Here is a 24,954-nt window from a genome sequence, read left to right as displayed (position 1 = left end):
AGTCTGTTTTGCCTATGTAAGTCATAGCTAACATAGACAGATTTGTAATATAAGTACTGGGACCTGCTTTTACTGGAGTGAGTGAGGTTGGCAGTGGGACACTCACTCCACCCGGGCTTCGTTCCTGGGCCTCCATAGCCCACAGATGCGGGTCACAAGGGTCGTTAGGGCCTAATTTAAAGCTCAGTGTAGAGCTGAGCAATGTGGCCATACCTGGAGAAGCTGACTGCTGAACTACAGAAGATATTGCATGGGCCACCCAATACTTTCCATTTGTACCTGTGGGCCGGGTAGCTGGTCCCACACTGGTCTTGTGTATTAGGTACTTGCTCAGCCGAGCAGGGTTTGTTTGTTTAAGCCTATTTGTTAAAGCGATGCTTATGATTATTTATTTCAGTGCGAAATAAAAATACTTAAATCGGACTTTATCCTGTCTGTCTTCCTGCTTCCCCCACAGGTCCATTATGACTGGCCCACCAGAGGATACTCTGGTACTGTCGTGGGCCAGTCCCCCCCTGCCTGCACCCCCTACCAATGTAAGCAGAAGACCCCATACACTGTGTAGTTTACGGCTCCAGAGTACAGAAGCTCAGCTCCCAGTCCCTTGAATGGTAGCTGAGCTGCAGTACCCCAATATGGCCACTACAAGGTGTATAGAGGTATCTGCCTCCAGCTCCGCACACTGGATAGTTTCCAGGACTGAAACTGGGGGTGTCTGGTGTGGGACCCCCACCGACCTGATATTGATGACCATCCTCAGAATAGGTCATCCATATCTGTAACGTGGAGAACCCCTTTAATCAAAATGCATTTACAGTATGCCTTTAAGCTTAACACTTTCACAAACAGGAGGCAGTTTATGGAGTGTGAGGGGTTACAGTGGCTTCAGAAAAGCTCATTAGCAATCAAAGAAAACCATATTAAGAGCAGGAAGGAACTAACTGCTAAATTGATGGGTTTGCCATTAATCAGATTGACAAGCAAATCATTCATTTGCAATTCGTGGGCAACATCTGCCTTTTACAAAACGCTGTATTGATTAACCAGGGAGCTTGACTCATTTGGATTTACTTAGGGATGCACTGGGTGAAAACCTTTCATTATGATCTTAGAGCTCGCAGAGTAGATTTTGGGCAAAAAAATAAATAAATAAGAAAATACAATATTCACTACTGGTAAAGCGTACAATTCAGTGAGCCTCCATCTGTCACAGGCCAGGGAGGAGGCCACCCATCAATGGCTCTTACTTTTATACTTTACACTCTAACAGGACAAGAATATAGTAAAAGCCAAAAAACAAGATAAAACAGAAACAAAAAATGTCATTATGATTGACCATGTGGGGGAAGGGGAAGTAAATCACCCAAAATGAAAGCGACTTTAAAAAAAAAAAAATTAACCACTGTATTCAAGTTCACATTGATAACATGAAAACATGGACCATTGAAATTTTGATATTGCATATTAAATTATGGAATAGTCATGTTTAATCTGTCTATTTTATGCCACAAAAAACCACTCCGATCCCTGGGGAAATCTATGGACGCTCTGAAAACTGCAGGGTCTTTGGTCACTATTAGAGTTGAGTAAATCGAATACAATTGAAGTGGAATTATATCCGAATTTCAGGAAAAATTTGATTTGCAGCAAAGCCGAATTTCCTCGTGTTTCGTGGTAGCGATTTAACCTAAAATTGAGTAAAAAAATAAATAAAAATCATACTTACCGCCTCCATTTGCCATCTTGATTAAAGATCTCAGCCGAAATCCTGTGCGTGGTGACGTATGACATCACCACGCCGGCCAGCGTGATGTCACAGCAGCCTAATCTAAGCACTGCATGGGTCTCCTGTGCAGCAGAGAGTCAGGCTCCTGCTCCAGTGCATTGAACCAACAGAAGCTCCGATCCAGGCCGTTTAACCCCTTAGATAACTCAGTTAATGTTTACCGTGGCATCTGAGGGGTTAAGAGGGAGGGAGCTCTCTCTGTCTCCTATCAGTACCCCTTGAATGAGATTGCGGTATGCGAATATCTTCATATGGCATGGACATTTTGCAGACAAGAATTGGCATTTTGACAACGGGGCCTGTGTAAATTATGGGATGCACATGGCCAGCATCCATAGTTTGCAGATCCGTGGTTTGCAGACCACAGAATACATACGGTCATGTGCATAAAGATTTATATAACTGGGAATCCCATTGTCAGTTTACTGCTGTGAGGGGAAGATGTTATATGTTAATATAATAGTAGGTATAGAATTGGGATAACAGTATGACAGTTCTATTGTTCTCTGTTGTGCTGCATTCATTAGGGTAACATATGATGCCATAATTAAGTCACTATATGGGTCTCTCTCTGGCTGCAGTGATGATCTATCTCAGGGATCAGCAACCTTCGGCACTCCAGTTGTTGTGAAACTACAATTCCCAGCATGCTCCATTCATTTCTAAGTGAGTTCTTAGAAGAGCAGAGCAAGTATGAATGCTGGGAGTTGTAGTTTCACAACAGCTGGAGTGCCGGAGGTTGCCTACTCCTGATCTATCTGATTGAGAAAGTTAAACAAGAGCTAAAAGTCCAAACAAGGAGGACGAGAAAGACTCAAGACAAGACGTAAAATACATGGAATGTATCCGGAAGAAGTGAAGAAACTACTCTCCAGCAACTAGACATAGAGCAGAACCTGAACCAGCAAGTGGTGGCATACTTGGAGTGCACCCTGCCAGCCGTCATTGAAGATCTGCTGGACTACTGGGAAGCCAAACTGGAAAAGCTGTCCTGCCTGGACAGCAGTGTGGCGTCAGAGCAGGTGTTTAGCGCAGCGGGGGCCACAGTTACCCCAAGAAGATCTCGCCTGTCCACCCAAAATGTGGAGAGACTGACCTTTGTCAAGATGAATCAGACGTGGATCAGCCAGGATTTCCACGCACCAATGCCTGATGCATCAGATTAGATTATCCATGCTGCCTAACCCAGAGACCGTTTTTTTCTGGCTACCTGCCTCAGCTACTATTCTGATGCTGCCACCTGCCTGATGCAGCACATCTGATGCCAAATGCTTTTTATTACACACACCATCATCAGCGGGTACTGTTAGTGTTACCCACCTCCCCACTCTGTAACCGGGTCACTCTGTGGTCTTCTGATGCTGCTGCCACCTCCACACTATGTCACCTTGCCACTCTGTGGTCTCCTGATGCTGCTGCTGCCACCTCCACACACTGTCATAGTTCCACTCTGTGACCTCCTCATGCTGCTGCCACCTCCACACTATGTCACCTTGCCACTCTGTGGTCTCCTGATGCTGCTGCTACCTCAACACTATGTCACCTTGCCACTCTGTGGCCTCCTCATGCAGCTTTTTCCACCTCCACACTCTGTCATTGTGCCACTCTGTGGTCTCCTGATGCTGCTACCTCCACACTGTGGTCTCCTTATGCTGTTGCCATCTCCACACTATGTCATTTTGCCACTCTGTGGTTTCCTGATGCTGCTGCCACCTCCATACTATGTCACCTTTCCACTCTGTGATCTCCTGATGCTGCTTATACCTCAACACTATGTCACCTTGCCACTCTGTGGCCTCCTCATGCTCCTGCTGCTGCCACCTCCACACTATGTCACTGTCTTGGATGTTCCCACGACAGGAGATCTTTGAGACTGGCAACACATAGTTTGATCTGTTTTCTGTTTGGATCAAACAACGTCTGTGTTGTTTCTGGTGCTTGCCACACCTTCTTTCCCCAGGTGTGGCTATTATGGTCATTTAACTATCTCTATTTGTTGTTTCTCCCATTATGCTATGTGGTTTATAGCTTCAGTTTGAGTTGTGGATAGCTGTGTGAGTTCCTGGTGCTGCCATAGCCACTTGAAGTTAAGTGTTTTATTTCCCTTTTGTATTTTGTTTGTATTATTTTGAGTGTTGCATTTCCCTGTAATTTTTATTAAGGCCTCATGGAGACTCCTGTTCGTCCTTCCTTTTGGAGGAATAGGTTGTCTCAGTCCTGACATTAGTGCCAGGGTCCTATAGGGCGAGATAGGACATTAGGTATCCCTGTGTATAAATACTGGTAGTTAATCAGGACTTTGATTAGGGTTTTACTAGGAGGTGTCCATCTACTGTCCCTAGTTTCCAGGCCTTATTCCCTCACCCCTTTTCCTCCTATGTTCGGTATGGTGTTTCCCTCCCACACCCAAATGTGCCACTCTGTGGTCTCCTGATGCTGCTGCCACCTCCACACTATGTCACCTTGCCATCTCCGCACTCTGTAACTGGGTCATTCTGTGGTCTCCTGATGCTGCTGCCATCTCTGCACTATGTCACCTTGCCAGTCTGTGGTCTCCTGATGCTGCTGCCACCTCCCCACTATGTCACCTTGCCACTCTGTGATCTCCTCATGCTGCTGATGCCACCTCCACACTATGTCACCTTGTCATTCTGTGGTCTCCTGATGCTGCTGCCACCTCCACACTATGTCTCTTTGCCACTCTGTGGTCTCCTGATGCTGCTGCTACATCAACACTATGTCACCTTGCCACTCTGTGGCCTCCTCATGCTGCTGCTGTCACCTCCACACTCTGTCATTGTGCCACTCTGTGGACTTCTCGTGCTGTTCCCACCTTCCCCACTTCATGACTGAGCCACTATTTTGCCTTTTTGGCCTGGTTGACATTATAATTTATTTGACCCTTCTTCTGATCTGTCAGAAAGAAGGAAAAATGAGACACACAACGGATCCTGTCTGTGTAGCAGCTGTAAGGCTTGTATGGTCCCATAATAATTGGCTTATGATTTGATAGCCAAAAGCAGGAGCTGGTACAAAACACAGAAGACATGCAAATATTCCATTCACATGTCTTGTCTGTTTTTTATCTACTCCTGTTTTTTGGCATTAGCAATACTGATGGATTACTGACCAAATGCTTACCGAGTGAAGGCGGATGCTTAACAGACAGGATCCGTTTTTTGGGGGGGTTATTGTTCTGACGGATCAGAGGAAGGGCAAAATAATCAGTGACGTCAACACAAACTTACTTCTGACACTCTCTCCACTCTGTCAGGGGGGCTCTACTTGTATAAGCGTTTAATTGAACAGGTTCTGTAGACATCAATGTGGAATCAGCTGACGACGATGTAAAAGATGTGCGCTCTTTCACGCTATAGTAGGATCTTGGGCCTCCGCACGGTTCTTTATACCTGATGCTAACATCGACCTGTAAGGATGAGTTCACACTTGAGTTATTTGGTTAGTTTTGGCCTCGTAACTGCCCAAACAAGTGAAGTGCGCAGTGATTCTAAGAGCGACACCTGTCATCTGCGTGTCATACTGACTCACAGTATTGTTTCACTATCACAGCAGACTCACTATGCATGTTGCTTAGGGTGTTTTATTTTGTAATGGAAAGAAATAAAATGTAAAATTTTTGCAGACTTTGCTTATGCCCAAGTCTCAGTGATGTAAAAGATATATATGCCAAGAAGATTGGATAATATTTAGAGGTTGCACACTTTGATCAGTTTTGTAAAAGTAGGCAAAAAATAAGATTTTTCAATGTTAATTACTTTTATTGGGAAAACTAGAAATCACAAACTTAAAATAATATTAAAAGTAGACAATAAGATTAATAGGTAGTATGATAGGCAAAACATGTGTCATTAATCAATCAACTTTCAACGATGCAATCCCTTCTTTGTTAGCTTGCTGACGACTTTTCTGTGATGCTCGACTACACTCAACAAGAGTTGTTTTTGTTGTTTATCCCTGACCGATTCGTTATACTTTTTTATCAGAGCAATTCCTCTTTCTGTGGTATCATTGACCACCTTAAGCCTTCACATGGCTTCCTAAAGAATCACTGCAGTATTCTGTCACGTCGTGGATCCCAAAAAATTCTAAGAACGTCTTTGTTATATTAGTAACAAAATGGCTCATGTCTTTCCCTTCAAAAACTAGGATTTTATCCTCTAATCGTTTCATTTCCTTTTTCTTTGCAGGTTTGGTTTCTAAATTTTTTGGTTTCTAAAAATTTAACAGCCTGGGTAATACGTTCTTCCAGAAAAGCCAATCCTACGTTTGTTTTTGACAGATACCAAAGGTGTCTCTTAGCAACTGTGAGAGCACTTTCTTTTACGTTTGCATCTGGGTAAGTGCTCAGAAGCTGTAGCATATCCAAATTATTCTTTGGAGCCCATCAACTTACAATTGCCTCATGCAAAAAGCGAACATATATGAGGCTGACAAAATGTGCAACCCATTTCATTCCTTTCAATTCTCGTTAAGGAATATTCAACTGTTTAGTGAAGAGGACAATTTTAAGTGCATATATTGCCTTTGCCAACCACCTTGCTTGATGCAGAGCCCCTGGGATCTTGAAACTGTAGTTGTATTTAGACCAACCTCCTAGGTACAGGAGTGAGAGTAGTAATAAAAGTGATCAATGTGTGCAACACCTAAATATTATCCAATCTTCTAGAAATTTGGCGTAATCAAAGTCATATGAAAATCACATCTTTGGAAAAAAGAAACACCCTTGTGTTGCTGCAAGGCACAGTGTTCTACTCCACTATACAGGCTCTCTGCAGCCAGGAAATAGCTGTTTTTTAACGTGATAATCCACAAATGAATTCTGACCGAATCGAATAATTCTGGAAATTTCGGTGAACCGACCGAATAGAATTTTTGAGAAATTCGCTCATCTCTAATAATAATGATACTTTTTTTAAAAAAATAAGTGAGAGACAAGAAAGAAAAAAAAAAAAAATTAGTCCTAGGAATTTGTAGACTAGTTAGAGCACTTTCGATTTTGATGACTGATTCAGCTAAATCGAACTTTGAGCGATTTGCTCACCTCTAGCTAGTTATGTGTATAATTTAGCTTTAAATGGATAATTTGCTTGAGTTTAGATGACTGAGATGTGACTTGAATCTCCTGTGCCCCAATCCAAAACCTGCAACAAGACCCCTACGTCCAATGTACTGTTTATAAAATCATATGTCAGAGAAACTATTGGATCCCATCAGGCTCCAAGGCCCAGATTCAACTGCTACATCTGCACCTAGTGTCGGACTGGGGTGCCTAGGGCCCACCAGTAAAATTTATTTGGGGGGCCCACCTTACGAATACATACAAATATTACCAGATGATACCAGATGATTTAATATGGAGGTCCCTGCAGCAACTTTGAGAAGGTAGATCCTGGGAAAAGAGGATACTGGCAGCTTTCCTCTATAGCTAGAAGTCTCAGTGAGTTTTGTCTGTGATTGCGTTACGTTGTTCAGTTTTTTTCAGCGCGAGTACAATGTATTTTAATGCGTTTTGCAAAAAAAACTGAATGTTAACTAACAACATCTCTTAGCACTTGCTTGTGGATTTTATGCGTTTTTCACGCAGCCCCATTCACTTTTATGGTGCCAGCGTTGCGTGAAAAACACAGAATATAGAACATGCTGCGATTTTCACGCAACGCACAAGTAATGCATGAAAAACAACGCTCATGTACACAACCCTATTGAAATGAATGGGTGCGGATTCAGTGCGGGTGCAATGCAATGCAATGCGCAGAATACTCGCTCGTGTGAAAGGGGCATTATTGGTAATATACCCATATATACCTACAACTTAGGCATCCAGAAATGATGTATTATTGTTCATAATAATAATAATAATAATATAGAATAGATCAATAGCTAAGTTTTGATCAGCTTAAAACTGTATTTTTTGTACTAATCTTTGCAAAACATTATTATACATTGAAAAGAATCTTATACCATATTATATTATTAGTGAAAAATCCAAATGAATGACAATCAGATTGTATGACAAAACTGGATCAAATGTATGTTTCAAAGAGGTTATCCAGGATTAGAAAAACATGGCTGCTTTCCTCCAAATACAGCACCACCTCTGTCCATGGGTTGTGTCTGGTATTGCAGCTGAGCCCCATTGGAGTCAATTATGTAGGGCTGCAATACTGCAATATGTGGACAGCAGTGATGCTGTTTTTGGAAAAAAAAAAAGGAGCCATGTTTTTCTCATCCTGGACAACGTCTTTAAGAAATTATAGAATCTGCACAGGGAACTTAGAGTTTATGCAAATGGTCACATTACAAAGCCATGTTGTGTGAATCCAATAGCCTGATATGGTCCGAAACTCTACCTCCTTGTGCCTCCAATTTTATATGATAGTTTATATAAGGGACTAGCTACCTTCAGGACACCAACTGTGGGGAAACTACAACTCCCAGTATGCACACTTGCTTGGCTATCAGAACTCCCATAGAAGTGATTGGAGCATGCTGGGAGTTGTAGTTTCACAACAGCTGGAGTACTGTAGGTTGCTGACCCCTGGTTTATATGGTCCAACCCGTGCCATAGTAGATGAGTATTCTACTCTACAGGAGAATATGGTGTCTCAAGATTGGGCATAACACCGGTAAAATTTGTAAACCTGTGCAGGATTTCCATTCTTCACAAGCGATATGACATTAGCAATCAATGGAACGGCAATCCTAAGAAAAGTTTACCCACTTTTGCGCCCCGTTGCCGTATTGCATTAAAGTGAATGGGTCCGCGATCCGCTGCGGCTACCCCACAGACTGTGCTCGTGCATTGCATTGCGGGCCGCAGCATGACCATGGGGCGCACACGTTCGTGTGCAAGAGGCCTTAAGGGCTCATTCAGACTAGTGGTTGTCCCATTCAAGTTCTAGTGTAGAGCAGAGCTTGGACTGGAAGCTGACTCATTAAAGTCAATGGATAAATGCACATAAGCAATTTTCCACACAGACCATGCTGCAGAAAACACAAGTGAATGGGTCTGTGAAAAAAACGGACAGCACTTGGACGCCATCTATGTGCAGTCTGTTTAAAAACTTGTCCTTGTCTACTAGATGTAATACTGGATGAGTTTTACATTGCTTGTCAGAACAAGCCCTAAACCGACAGAAAATAGGGAAAAACAGGGCAGAGTAGAATTTAATTTCTTCTAGCTTCTGTATGTTCTCCCTTGTAATCACTGTCTGTAGATATTTGTTATATACAGGAATTAAAAGTTTTTCAAAATTAGAAAAACATGGCTGCTTTTTTCCAAAAACAGCACCTCACCTTTCCATGTATTGAGTCTGGTATTGCACAAGAGCTCAGCTCCTTTGAAGTGAATGAGATTGAGCTGCAAAACCAGACACAACCCAAGCCATGGACAGGTGTGGCGCTGTTTTTGGAAGAAAGCAACCATTTACAACTCCTTTAAGAACACTTTCTATATTAGTGACATCAAAAGATTCTTCTACATTATTTGTACCGCATACTGTTCTATGTAAAATCTTCTTAGAAAGCACATTTTTGACTTTTTGATATAGCCAAGGGAAGGTTTTTGGGCGATTGTGCCCCCTCGTACTGGGTGTCAGGGTGGTATGTGATGATGACCACTATGTGTTGGACCACAGTATTTAGATTCAATGTTTACCCCTGGTGAAGAAATGTAGAATCCTCATTACAATCATCAAAAATTCATTTACATGGAACCTTTCACCTGGTTTGGGGCCAGTATTAAACCACCAGTATGCCATTAAGCAGCTGGAGTTTAAAGTCCTAAACCTGCCCATAGCAAATCCATCTGTCCCCATAAAGAAAATGTAAATGAAATTCAAACATTCTGGGAGAAGAGTCCGGGACTCTTCTCCAGCGCTATTCGCCACATGTTCATTGGGCCGTTGAAGCTAAGGACAAGGTGCCCCGCTTAACTGCCTTCATGGACACAATATGCATCTACCCGATGCTGCTGGAGAAGAGGTACCTTTTATGGAAATAGTTGGGTTTGCTATGGGCAGGTTTAGTACCCTAAACCGCAGCTTCAAAATGGCATGCTGGTAGTTTAATGGCCTCAAACCAGAAAATTACATTTCACTACTAGCTTTGATAACCACAATCCAGACCACTTTCACACGGGCATCAACGAGCCTGACATGACTGGAACAGGTAAACCATTAACTGAGCATTATTGTGTGCTTAAGTATAAAGTTATTATTCATGAAGTCTACAGCATCATGACTGAATAAATAATAGATGACATCATATTCCGGAATATTTTCTGTACCCTGAGGGTGTTTTTTAAGCAGAGAAGTATCTACCAGTGATGGTATCTGGAAATGGACTTCTTGTAAGTTATAAATCATGTCATTGTTTCCTGATATGGACAAATGAGGGACTTCAGCCTGGAAATATGACCTGATTGGTACAACAAGGTCTCCCTTCCTCTTTCCATGGCAGCAAAAACAACAGGACGCAGCCCCAAAATAACTATAATTTATCAATATAGTCAGGGATTACCCCTTATTGTGAGTCTGAGCTACTGGAAAATAGCTGAAAGTCAAAGTTTCACACACTGTTCTTAGTAAAAACTACCCTGGAGAAATATATGACCAGCATCTTCCCCTGTCCATGTACCAGAACTGAAATCTACTCCAGCCAGGAGCTGGAGTAGATCTCTTGTGTATTTGGTGTACTGTACAGCTCACACCAGTTATCTGGCATACATCCTTGCTGTTAAATGAGTCCTCCATCTCACCTTCTTTGACAATCAGTGTAACTGTGGTTTCTATTCTACAATGCTGAAGCAATGTTCCATCACTTATTTTCTATTATTCACTTTGCCCAGTTCCAGAACTACATTGCAGCCAGTGGCCATGGCTCCTGTCTATTGATGCATCAGAGGCTAGGCAACTGCACACTTCTATCTCTGCAGATTCAGACCCTTCTCTCACGGCAAACTTTGGTCGCTGAACTTTTCTGAGACTGGCCGTTGCTTGATACATGTTGTTGTGTAGCCTCAGCCTAATGGGAGAAGACAAGTGCACCCTGTAGGCTTCAACACTGTCTAGAAAGAGTCAAATGGATTACAGCTTAGGGTATATTCACATTGTTAAAGTCCACAGAAGAACAATCAGTAGTTAAAAACGTGAGGTTCTTCTGCTTCCCCGTTGACTCATATGCAAATCGTAATCATATGCTTCAAAGAAGTAACGTCACTTCTGAAGCGTTTTTCATATCAGCTACCATTTCTACAAGGTGTGCACATGGTGGAGTTTTTTTTACATTGAACTCAATAGGAAACTGTTGATGGAGTTTTGAAAGTGGATGCAGCAATGAAAAATGGCCATATTCCGCTTCTGAATCAGTGGCAGACTTTAGCTGTGTGAACCTACCCTTAGAAAATCTACACACAAACACTGATGCAAAATACTGACCAAATCTGCAAGGTGGCCTTAAAGGGCTTGTTCATCTTCAGGGGCCTTTTGGGCAGACCCTCTCATGTGGTCTGTGAAGCATATGTAACTGCTCCCCGCCATTGGGTCCCAGCTCCTTTGCTCCACTGCCAGTTCGGGACCTCCTCTCCTTGCGTCATGTGGCCCATTGATGTGATGCAAAGGCAGGCAGGTTACTGCTGCAGCCAGTCATTGGTTGTAGTGGCATCCAACTGGATATGGATACATTGGTACTAGAGATTAGCAAATTTCTCAAAAATTCGATTTGGCCAGGTTTGCCGAATTTCTGTAAAATTTTTATTTGCGGTGAATCTCATTAAAAAACTTATATTTCCTGGCTGCAGAGAGCATTTATAGTGGTGTGGAGCACTGTGCCTTGCAGTAACATGCATAGGGAGTCTGCTGTGGTAGTTAAACAATACTGTGAATCAGTATGACATGCAGATGACTCAATTGTTAGCGTCAAGAAGAAGCGCACTCCTTTTACACCGTCATCAGCTGATTCCACATAGATGTCTACAGAAACTGCAGAGCTGCGTTTATGCGTCCGCTGTTGCATTACATTTATACTCTGCTCACTTTTAGATTGCATTCATACGGCTGCTTTATACCATGCTCCTCATACTCAGAGCTGTGCCCATACCATGTTTTTAGGCACCACTCACATCCAGAGCTGCATTTACCCACTTGTTCTTACATCATTTTCATCATTTCACAGTTCGCGGTTGGTTTAATGTTTAGTTTATGCACGTGGTTCGGATCACTAATGTCTATACATTTTCCATTGGGTCTGGCTCACGTTTTAATTGCTTATCGTCACTGTAAGGTCATCCAGGTCAGTCTCTAGGCTTCGGGGGGCCTCATGGCTTCGGGGGCCCGATGACCGTTCTTCATGTTGTTCGTTAGGGGTACAATATGGTTATAGGCTGGTTAGCGTCCTATTGTTGGAGAGGGTCATGGTTATGCGAGTCCCCAAGTCATACTGGTGCTGCATAAGTGGTTTATATTAAAAAAAATATATATATATATATATATGTATCTGGAAAAAGAGCGGCACTCCAATGGATAAAAGCAAGTGAACCCTTTATTCACCCAAGTGGTGCAACGTTTCGGCTCCAATGAGCCTTCTTCAAGCAAATTTACAACTCAAGTGATAGCAATTATATAGGTAAATCAATCAACATACAAGTCATGTGATCATATATCACCCAATGGGTGTGTTACAATTCTCAACAACAGTGTAATAAATAAATACAGAATCACTTAGTGCATAAAATGAAAAATCATGAATTAAGAAGCATGACCATGCATGCTAAATACATCAAAAACATTATGTGCATATCAAATATAATAAACTTAATCTAATACAATATCTGCACTAGACATGTATAAGTGTACATGATACAGGGGGAGGAGAAGGGTAGTGATGCCGCGAACATACCGAACCAGCAGGGAGGCTCATTCAATGTTGTCATCTCGGCGTTGTGGACATCCTATTGCGCAGGCGTGGCAAAGCACCAATAGCAGGCAGTTGGCTCAGAGGAGACGCAGTGCATCATCAAGGCAGGCCGGCATTCAGACGTCACGTCGACGTCACTCTAGTCAGCCACGACGCCGCGCATGCCAAGTGAGAGATCTGGCTAAGAAGCGCCATCTTGGTAGTTGGAAGCTGACCCTTAAGTCATCGCTCTGTGTAGCGCATCCACCCTAGAACAGATCGGGACATCCGTGGCTGGAAAAAGGGCACTGAGCTCCCATAGAAACAGGGTGCCTACATACCCAACCTAGGCAGAGATCCACCGCAACTACTGAATCCGCAGTCACTACAGGATTCATGCCAAAGGTACCAAGCCACCTTATAACCCGAGAGGGATCTCCTCGTCAAGGTGCTCAGATGCCACAGAGTATGAATAAATCAGTGTACAGTACTGAAGAGATAAATGGAGATAAATGAACATAAAGAAGCAAAAGGGCTGCTATACCCAAAAAAAAACCTGCAGTGCCTGTCAAGCCTGGCAAAAACAAGGATGAGCAATGGCATAAAAAAATACATAGTATAATGGAGTGGCCCCCTCCTGCGGTATACGGTGCGCACACCATCCATATATTTCTTCCCCCAGAGTGTTGAGTGTGAGTGATCTAAAAAAAGGAAAGAAAAAATTATTAAAGCAAGAATAAATTGAGCTGTATAACTCTCTATGTATGTACACAAGTAGCGGACCAACATCCAGCAAGACATCAAGGGCAAACCGACCCTCATAGAACATCCCCAAAGTTGTATTCAACATTTAAACCCATGGGTTTCAAGCTGTCCAATTTATGGATCCAGCTGAGTTCTCTCCGCTTCAGAATCCTGGACCTATCCCCACCTCGTCTGGGTTGAGGTATGTGGTCCAGGATCCAACACCTCAAATCACCTTCTATGTGCTTGGCCTCAGTAAAGTGCTTCGATACCAGCAGATCCAGCCGTTTTTTACGTATGCTGAGACGATGATTATTGAGGCGAGTTTTGAGTTCAGTTGTCGTCTCTCCCACATAAAGCAAATTACATGGGCAGGATAGTACATAGATGACATGGTTAGAATCACAGGTCAGATGAAAAGAGATACTGTATGTTGCACCAGTGTTGGGATGTACAAAATTCCTCCCTTTCCGAATGTATTTGCAGTTGACGCAGTTAATGCAGGGAAAGCAACCCTGGCCAGACTGCGTCAACTTAGTTTGTCTCAGAGATCCCTTAGAGCCAATGTCGGCTTTTACCAACTGGTCCCGCAGGTTTCTGGATCTGCGGTAAGAAGATAGAGGTGGACATGAAAACTCGGGAATATCTTTGAAACACGTACCCAGCAGACCCCAATATTTGTTGAGGATCCTGTTTATGGAAGGGCTGAGTTCCGTATAAACAGAAACAAACAGGATCCTATTGTTGTTGCGGACAGTTCTCCGCTTCGTCAACAATTCGGTCCTATCCAGAGTGCAAACCCTGTCCATGTGTTCCCTCAATAATCATTTGGGGTAACCCCACCCTTGGAACTTAGTGGCCATGGAGTCTAGGGTCGCGTCCAATTTGGCCTCATCCGACACAATGCGTCTGACTCTGAGAAATTGGGAGAAAGGCAATGATTGAATCATTCTCCTGGAATGGGAGCTGTTATAACGCAGAAAGGTGTTGGTGTTGGTGGGTTTTGTGAATAATTCAGTATGGAGCCTGCCCTCATGATACATCACTCGGGTGTCCAGAAATTGGATCTCAGTTCTGGAATAAATGAGGGTGATGGCTGTTCAAAAAGCCGTGGAAATCCACCAAGTCAGTCTCCGAACCTGTCCATATGAGGAAGATGTCGTCAATGTATCGCCACCACCTCAGCACATGGCTGAAGTGGTGGGACAGATAGACGACATCTTCCTCATAGCACTGCATGCAAATATTTGCATAGGTGGGGGCCACGTGAGACCCCATGGCCACACCACGCTCTTGCAGATAAAAAACATCTCTGAAAAGAAAGTAATTATATTGTAACACAATCCTGAGCAAATCAATTATAAATTCAGAGGCCTGAGGAGTATGGGTAGATGTCATTAGCATCTGCTCAACTGCCCTGATACCCCTTTCATGTACAATAGATGTGTATAATGAAATCACATCAAAAGATGCAAGTACAACCGAAGAAACCTGTGTCAAATCAACATCCTGAAGTTTGACTAAAAAGTCTGATGTATCTTGTATATACGTATATATATATATATATAAAATCCGCCATTAGTCTCTCATACATGGCTTCTCTGTTTTAGTGTTACACATATGACTCCGCCATTAGAGTCTCTCACGCATGGCTTCTCTGGTTTAGTGTTACACATATGACTCCGCCAATAGAGTCACTCACGCATAGCTTCTCCGTTTTTAGGTTTACACATATGACTCCGCCATTAGAGTCTCTCACGCATGGCTTCTCCCTTTTAGAGTTACACATATGACCCCGCCATTAGAGTCTCTCACGCATGGCTTCTCCCTTTTAGAGTTACACATATGACCCCGCCATTAGAGTCTCTCACGCATAGCTTCTCCGTTTTTAGGTTTACACATATGACTCCGCCATTAGAGTCTCTCACGCATGGCTTCTCCCTTTTAGAGTTACACATATGACCCCGCCATTAGAGTCTCTCACGCATGGCTTCTCCCTTTTAGAGTTACACATATGACCCCGCCATTAGAGTCTCTCACGCATGGCTTCTCCCTTTTAGTGTTACACATATGACTCCGCCATTAGAGTCTCTCACGCATGGCTTCTCCCTTTTGGAGTTACACATATGACCCCGCCATTAGAGTCTCTCACGCATGGCTTCTCCCTTTTAGTGTTACACATATGACCCCGCCATTAGAGTCTCTCACGCATGGCTTCTCCCTTTTAGTGTTACACATATGACCCCGCCATTAGAGTCTCTCGCACATGGCTTCTCCCTTTTAGTGTTACACATATCACTCCACCATTAGTCTCTCACGCATGGCTTCTCCCTTTTAGTTTTACACATATGACTCCGCCATTAGAGTCTCTCACGCATGGCTTCTCCCTTTTAGTGTTACACATATCACTCCACCATTAGTCTCTCACGCATGGCTTCTCCCTTTTAGTTTTACACATATGACTCCGCCATTAGAGTCTCTCACGCATGGCTTCTCTGGTTTAGTGTTACACATATGACTCCACCAATAGAGTCACTCACGCATAGCTTCTCCGTTTTTAGGTTTACACATATGACTCCGCCATTAGAGTCTCTCACGCATGGCTTCTCCCTTTTAGAGTTACACATATGACCCCGCCATTAGAGTCTCTCACGCATGGCTTCTCCCTTTTAGAGTTACACATATGACCCCGCCATTAGAGTCTCTCACGCATAGCTTCTCCGTTTTTAGGTTTACACATATGACTCCGCCATTAGAGTCTCTCACGCATGGCTTCTCCCTTTTAGAGTTACACATATGACCCCGCCATTAGAGTCTCTCACGCATGGCTTCTCCCTTTTAGAGTTACACATATGACCCCGCCATTAGAGTCTCTCACGCATGGCTTCTCCCTTTTAGTGTTACACATATGACTCCGCCATTAGAGTCTCTCACGCATGGCTTCTCCCTTTTGGAGTTACACATATGACCCCGCCATTAGAGTCTCTCACGCATGGCTTCTCCCTTTTAGTGTTACACATATGACCCCGCCATTAGAGTCTCTCACGCATGGCTTCTCCCTTTTAGTGTTACACATATGACCCCGCCATTAGAGTCTCTCGCACATGGCTTCTCCCTTTTAGTGTTACACATATCACTCCACCATTAGTCTCTCACGCATGGCTTCTCCCTTTTAGTTTTACACATATGACTCCGCCATTAGAGTCTCTCACGCATGGCTTCTCCCTTTTAGTGTTACACATATCACTCCACCATTAGTCTCTCACGCATGGCTTCTCCCTTTTAGTTTTACACATATGACTCCGCCATTAGAGTCTCTCACGCATGGCTCCACCATTAGTCTCTCACGCATGGCTTCTCTGGTTTAGTGTTACACATATGACTCCGCCATTAGTCACTCACGCATAGCTTCTCTGCTTTAGTTTTACACACATGACTCCGCCATTAGATTCTCTCACGCATGGCTTCTCCGTTTTTAGGTTTACACATATGACTCCGCCATTAGAGTCTCTCATAGAAACATAGAATGTGTCGGCAGATAAGAACCATTTGGCCCATCTAATCTGCCCAATATACTGAATCCTATGAATAGTCCCTGGCTCTATCTTATATGAAGGATGGCCTTATGCCTATCCCATGCATGCTTAAACTCCTCCATTGTATTTGCAGCTACCACTTCTGCAGGAAGGCTATTCCATGCATCTACTACTCTCTCAGTAAAGTAATACTTCCTGATATTACTTTTAAACCTTTGCCCCTCTTATTTAAAACTATGTCCTCCTGTAGCAGTTTTTCTTCTTTTAAATATTCTCTCCTCTTTTACCTTGTTGATTCCCTTCATGTATTTAAAAGTTTCTCTCACGCATGGCTCCGCCATTAGAGCATCTCACGCATGGCTTCTCCGTTTAATTTTTACACACAACTCCACCATCCGAGGCCGGCGGCGTGGTCCCACAACAAGTAGGTTCCATGTCTTTTTCTGCCATCAGACCCGCTCGCATGGCTCGGTCTTCTGTGGCTCGCAATACAATTTTCTTGTGGTGGCTCGCACGCGTGGCTTGTGCCATTAAAGTCTCACTCACGTTATTGTTTTCTAGGTTGTTGGGTCTTCATTGTTTTCTTTATAAGCAGTCATCCCAAGTCTGCCTTTGCAGCCATCATCTTCTTCCAGGCATGCTTACTTTATCTACAAACTTGGGCCGAGGGTGTTGGTGTCCGGCCTAAGTCCTGGGTATCGGTCCGTCTTCCAGTAGGAGGTACAGTAATAAGGCGCAGTTTACGAAGTCTGTCATTTCTTCAGACACAACAAGTCCTATCACGACTACAGGCGCAGCATACATAGTTTATCACGACCTTAAAGGAAACCTGTCACCGGGATTTTGTGTATAGAGCTAAGGACATGGGTTGCTAGATGGCTGCTAGCACATCCGCAATACCCAGTCCCCATAGCTCTGTGTGCCTTTATTGTGTAAAAAAAAAACGATTTGATACATATGCAAATTAACATAAAAGAGTCATATCTTACTTGTGTGACCAGAGAAGAGTCATATTTTCAAGACTGACTCATTTCAGGTTAATTTGCATATGTATCAAATAGTTTTTTTTTACACAATAAAAGCACACAGAGCTATGGGGACTGGGTATTGCGGATGTGCTAGCGGCCATCTAGCATTCCATGTCCTCAGCTCTATACCCAAAATCCCGGTGACAGGTTCCCTTTAACCTTATTTTCTGTCACAACTGCAGGTATTATGTGTACGTTCTGTCCTTATTACAGGCAACATTAGCTCGTTAATCGAAATAGCCATGTATTCCTGTGGATGGACAGCATACGCCATGTTCTAACTTTTGGGCCCTTAATAGAAAGTGTGGCCTGGGGAATAAGTAGAGGTGAAGTATTTTGCCACCAGGAACAGTTGGTGTCCGATCAGGGCCCTTGGTGAATGGTTGGAGTTCATTTAGGCCCTTCCAACAGATTCACCATTGTTTGTTTCAGTCTGCAGCTCTCAGGATTCAGACCTTCTCGTAATATGGTCATATGTTAGTCAACATAGGAGTAAATCGTTCCTGGTTACCAGCCACTCTTTCAATCGCATCAGCATTAACCATCTCCAAGAACGATGTGGCGGTGCACATGACAAAGAGGTAAGGTAGATGGAAGTCACTGTGATATATACAGTATATTCCGCACCTTCATCGTGAAAGGTCTTTTCCGTTCAAAATCGGGTGTCGTAACAGTATGTATATATTTACTCTAAACTAAGGTCTGCTCTTTTTGGCCTCTTTAGGCTGCCCTACCACGGCAGTTATGGCATAACTCCACTGCTTGTCGTAGATGGGGTTAGATAGGTTCACCTTTCTGATAGCTGATCCGACCACAAATATTTTTAGCGCATCCTGTGCTAAATACAGTGTAATACTCCGCTGCGGACAGTTAAATTATCCGCACCACATCTCCTGTTTAAAGTGTGCGCATACCTAAAATATCAGTGACATCCAGTGTACCTTTTTCCGTAGACACTGCAAACAGTGACATTACCTGTGGTACCTGTCCTCTATAACGTTTCCTCATCACAAATATCTTTGTAAAATTTTTTGCGCATACACTTCCAAATCCTACACTACTGTATGTGTGACATACTTTCAAGCATATATAACATTTAAAATGAAGAAGGCGAGCAGTAAGGGACGGAGAAGTGGCCATGATGCTGATGGTGCACACAGAGGCCGTGAAACTGCTGCCAGAGCACAAGAAAAACAATCATCCACGATACCTAGTTTCATGTCCCAGTTTTCAGGGCGGTGCAGGACACCACTCTTGAAGTTAGACCAGTGGGACCAGGTGGTCGGTTGGATTGCAGCAGATAATGCCTCCAGTCGGTTAAGCACCACCCTGTCTTCCACCAAGTTTAGTCTCAGTAGCCAGGAGTCTGGTCAACAAAATCTTCACCCTGATGCTCCTTCCTGTCATGGAACCATGAACCAGACGTACAACAAGAGATAAGTGGAAAATAAGAAGGTTTTATTGAAGAGTAAGCCGTAGCAAAGTCCGAACGGATGGCTAAACCGAAGCAGGGTCTTGCGGAGACAGAGGTCAGGAACCAGAAGGGTAGTCAGACGAAGCCAGGAACAGGAACCAACGGGGTAGTCAGACGAAGCCGGAATCAGGAACCAACGGGGTAGTCAGACGAAGCCGGAATCAGGAACCAACGGGGTAGTCAGACGAGGCCAGGATCAGGAACCAGAAGCAGCAGCAGTCTTGGAAGCATGTGAACACAGGAGGACCAAGCAAGGAACTGAAGCCACAGACCTCCTATATATATGAGCTAGGCATCCAGCTCCTCCCAGTGGGAAGGAGGAGCCGCAGGGTGGGAGGCTACAAGAAAACCCAGAAACCAAGATGGCCGCCAGCACATGTCAAACGAAGGGAACAGCAAGGAGGTAAGACCATGACACTTCCTCCCACCATGTACAGTCTGGTCAAAATAGAGATCCCACACTCGGATATTCCGAGGACCTCTTTTCATCGCCATTACTTGATTTGGCCCTCTCGCCAAGCACGCTTGAAGAGGTACATGAGATCTTATGCCCCGATTATCAACCTCTTGAGCATCCACAGTCACAAGAACATGATGGTGGGAAACGGCAATTAGTGTTTAATGAGGTGGATGATGATGAGACACAGTTGCCAATAAGTCAACCACAATTACTGTCTCAAGAGGTTGATGAAGAGGATGAGACACAGTTGTCAATCACTGAGGTTGTGGTTAGGTCAACAATTCAGGAGGATGATCAGAGTGAGGAAGTGGAAGAGGAGGTGGTGGACGATGAGGTCACTAGCCCAACCTGGGAATGTGGAAAGCCAAGCGAGTACAGCAGCACAGAGGGGGAGGGATCTGCAGCACCGCAACAGGCTGGAAGAGGCAGTTGGGTGCAAAAAGGTAGAAGTCAGGCCACACCAAACAGGCCCGCAACTGTTCCATGGAGCACCCACTTGCGGAAATCTCCCTTGCCAAGGGGTAGATGTTCCGCAGTATGGCGCTTATTTAGGAAAGTGCGGACAACAAAAGAATAGTAGTTTGCAACCTGTGCCATACGAAAATGAGCCGGGGCGCAAACACTAGGAACCTCACCACCACCATCATGATCTGCCACATGGCATCCAAGCACTGTAATAAGTGGGACGAATGCCTGGGTCCACAATCTGGGTCTGCGGGTCATACCACTGCCTCCTCTTCCCCTATGATACGTGCTGGCCAATACCTGTCAAAGGCGCAGGCCCGGATGCTTCCCGCCCTGCACTTAGACCTTTGCAAGCACCATCAGCGAACACATTCACTTCCGTGTCCCAGCACAGCGTCCAAATGTCCTAACCCCAGGCCTTTGAACACAAGCAAAAATATCCAGCCACCCACCCACAGGCCATAGCACTAAATGCACAGCTTTCTAAATTACTGACCCTTGAATTGTTGCCATTTAGGATTGTGGACACTGAGGCCTTCCGCAGCCTGATGTCAGCGGTCGTCCTGCGCTACGCAGTCCCCAGCCGCCACTATTTTTCAAGGTGTGCGGTGCCCACCTTATACCAACATGGGTCCTGTAACAACACACGTGCCCTGACCAATGCAGTTACTGTGAAAGTCCACCTAACCACGGACACTTGGACCATTGCATTCGGCCAGGGACTCTAAATTTCCCTGACGGCGCACTGGGTGAATGTTGTGGAGGCCGGGAGCGAGTCGTACCCTGGGGTGGCACAGGTGCTACCGACGCCAAGATTTGCCGGCCCTACGTCGATCAGGGTTTCTTCCAGGACCTACATTAGTAGCTCCAACCTCCACTTCTCCTCCTCCTCCACTTCCACCTCCGAATGATCCACGTGCAGCACCAGTCAGCCATCAGTCGGTAGCTGAAAGCAGTGTAGCACTCCAGTGGGGAAGTGGTAACAAGCCTTGCTGAAGCTGATATGCTTAGGGGACAAACAGCACACCGCTGCAGATCTGTGGCAGGAGATAAGAGACCAGACTGGCTCTCGCCACTCAACCTACAACCAGGCATGGTTGTGTCTGATAATGGCTGTAACTTGGTGGCGGCTTTGGAGCTCGGCAATCTCAGACACATCCCATGCCTAGCCCACGTGTTAAACCTTGTGGTTCAGTGTTTTTTTTTAAAACCTACCCCAATTTGCCTGAGCTACTGGTGAAGGTGAGCCGTGTGTGTGCACATTTCCGCAAGTCATCGACAGTTTCAGCCGGTCTGTCAACTGCTGCATTAGCGCTTGAAATTGCCAACTCACCGGCTGTTTTGCGACGTGAGCAGGCACTGGAACTCCATGTTCCACATGTTGGTCAGGCTTTGTGAGTAGCAGAGAGCAGTAGTGGAATCCCAGCTGCAACATGGTCGTCACCTTTCTAGTCCAGCTTCCGCTATTCAGAAGCCAGGAGTGGGCATGGATGTCTGACCTCTGTGAGGTTCTAAGAAACTTTGAGGAATCAACACAGATGGTGAGTGGCGATAACGCTATTATCAGCGTAACCATCCCACTTCTGTGTCTACCCAAAAGCTTGCTGCTAACAATTAAGGCCAATGCTTTGCATGTGGAAGAGGTGGAAATGGGGGAAGACATTACACAGGGTGATAGCCATACCACCCTCAGTTCGTCTTCTCAGCGCGAATTGGACGATGAGGAGGAGGAGGAGGAGCAGGAGACGGTTGCCTCCACTACAGAGGGTAGTGCCCATGGAAGTTTAATTCCATCTGTTCAGTGTGGGTGGTCAGAAAAGGAGGAAGAGGATGAGGAGATTGAGTGATCCTTCTGATGACGACAGCAAAGTCTTGCCTGTTAGCACTCTGGCACACATGGCTGACTTCATGTTAGGCTGCCTTTCCCGCGACCCACACTTTATACGCATTTTAGACAACATGGATTACTGGTTGTTCATCCTTCTCGACCCCCGCTACAAAGAGAACTCCTCATCTCTCATTCCTCTGGTGGAGAGGACTAGCAAAACGGTGCAATACCAGAAGATCCTTGTTTAAAAATTGCTCCAAAAATTTCCATCTAACAATGCTGGCGGCAGAGTCCATAGTTCCTTAGACAACCGAGAAGGGGAGACAAGGAGAACACACAGCAGTTCCAACAGAGGCAGGGCAACACTCTCCAAAGCCTGGGACAGTTTCATGACACCCCGCCAGCACCCTCACCTTGATGTGCGGCCTAGTGTCACAAGGAGGGAAAAAATTTGGAAGATAGTAAAGGAGTACATAGCAGACCGTGTCAGCGTCCTCAATGATCCCTCAGTGCCTTACAACTACTGGATGTCCAAGCTGGACACGTTGCACGAACTGGTGTTCTACGCCTTGGAGGTGCTGGCCTGCCCTGCCACCAGCATTTTGTCTGAGAGGGTATTTAGTGCTGCTGGTGGCATTATAACAGATAAGCGTATCTGTCTGTCAACTGTCAACTGAAAATGCTGACAGGTTGACTCTTATAAAAATGAACAAGGCCTGGATTGACCATGACTTCTCGACTCCACCAGAGAAAAGCTGATGAACATAAAGGCACTTTAAATGTGTTGTTTATAATGTACTGAATACACTGTATTCCCATGCACCCCTTCCACTACAAACAAGGGTATATGGTTGAATCTTTCTTTTCTCATAGTCCTTCTCCTCTTCCATCATATCAACACCTGCTTATTCGTCGCATATAATGCCCTCACATATATGCCCTTTGCATGTAATGTTTTTCAGGGTCAGCTTAGCTTCAGGCCCTCGTATAAAATGTTTAGAGGGTCAGCTCACCAGTAGGCCCTCACCTACAATGTTTTACAGGGTCAGCTCACCAGCAGGCCCTGGCATATAATTTTTTTAAAAGGCCAGCTCATCAGCAGGCCCTTGCATATAATGTTTTACAGGGCCAGCTCACCAACAGACCATCGCATATAATTTTTTAGAGGGTCAGCTGACCTGCAGGCCCTCACCTACAACCTTTTACAGGGTCAACTCACCAGCAGGCCCTTGCATATAATTTTTTACAGGGTCAGCTCACCAGCAGGCCCTTGCATATAAATCTTTACAGGGTCAGCTCACCAGCATTCCTTTACCTACTATCTTTTACAGGGTCAGATCACCTGCAGGCCCTCACCTAATTATACCTAATATTTAATTTGCACGCATGCTGCCTTGCTTGGATGTGGTAGCCGTAGCTGTTTCTCAGGCTCCATCTCCAGAATCGAACCATGATTCCCCCTATACCCATGGTCTACATGGTTTGGGCTGAAAATAACATCAAAAGTTGATAGGGCAGACATCCGAATGGATCGTCGCCATCACGGGGACGTGCGATCAGCCCCAGGTTATCTAGAGTCACCAAAGTGGCAGCAGGCCCTCGCCCATAATGTTTTAGAATGTCATATCAGCAGGCCCTTGCTCCAAATGTTTTTGAGGGTCACCAGCAGGTCATCAATCATAATTTTTCAAGGCTGTGTATTATGCCCTCCTTTATGTGTAACAAAGGGTGTATTGGAGTGCCGGTTCCTTGTAATTTTTTGTAGCCTTTTCACTTACTGCATAGGCTTTATGAGTGTAGGAGTCCCACTACATGAACAATTGTACCACAGTGTGAATGAGGCCCTCCTTTATGTGATATACAGGTTGTATCGGAGTGCCTCTTCCTAGTAATTTTTGGCAGCACTTGCATGCTTTATATACAAGTAGATATACAGAAAAGAATGTTTCCTAACAATTTTTCCTCTAAAATCTATTTTATCTTCGGTTTTGTGTGTATTATTGTCAGTCAGTAAAAGTGACGTACTACTCGGACAACATCATTCCCAGCAGCGACCTAAAAGTCCAAGATGCATCCAGACATCCTCCCCATGCTGTTCCCGAACCATTTCGGTGGTGTTATTATCAATTTCTGACCTTTTCCTATGAACCAGGTACCCTACCATCTTCAGAGCAGGGGGTGCCTTGTTTAATGCTTGGGTTCTCCTTTGACTTCCATTATAATAGGGTGCTCAGTAGAGCACCCGAGCATCCCGATGTGTTCGGCCCGAGCCCCCATACACCCGAGCACTATGGTGCTCGATCAACACCAACTGGCACACCTTCTGTTCTACATACGTGTGCAGGGCTGGTACATCTTTTTGGCAAAGAAATGACAGCTTAGGACTCTCCACCTCGGCTCGGCACAAGCCATCAGTTGTCAGAGTCCACCACTTTTAAAGGGAGGGACTGTAGCACAAGCAACTTGGCCAGGAGCACATTCAGCTTATGCACTGTTGGATGAGTGCACGCATACTGTTGTCTCTTGGCAATCGCTTACATGATTGATTGCTGACAGAATGACTGACAAGGATAAGGAGGAGGAGCAGGAGCATCAGGACCAGCAGATGATGGGAAGGACAGACAGCTCACTTCGGCTGATGTGCAGGAGCCTTGACTGCCTGAAATCGGGTGCGTGCCACTGGGTGATGTAGTGGTTGCTTCGGCAGGCTGGACCACCA

Source organism: Bufo gargarizans, chromosome 10, assembly GCF_014858855.1.
Source record: "Bufo gargarizans isolate SCDJY-AF-19 chromosome 10, ASM1485885v1, whole genome shotgun sequence".
NCBI lineage: Eukaryota > Metazoa > Chordata > Amphibia > Anura > Bufonidae > Bufo > Bufo gargarizans.
This window is presented reverse-complemented; position numbering follows the sequence as displayed.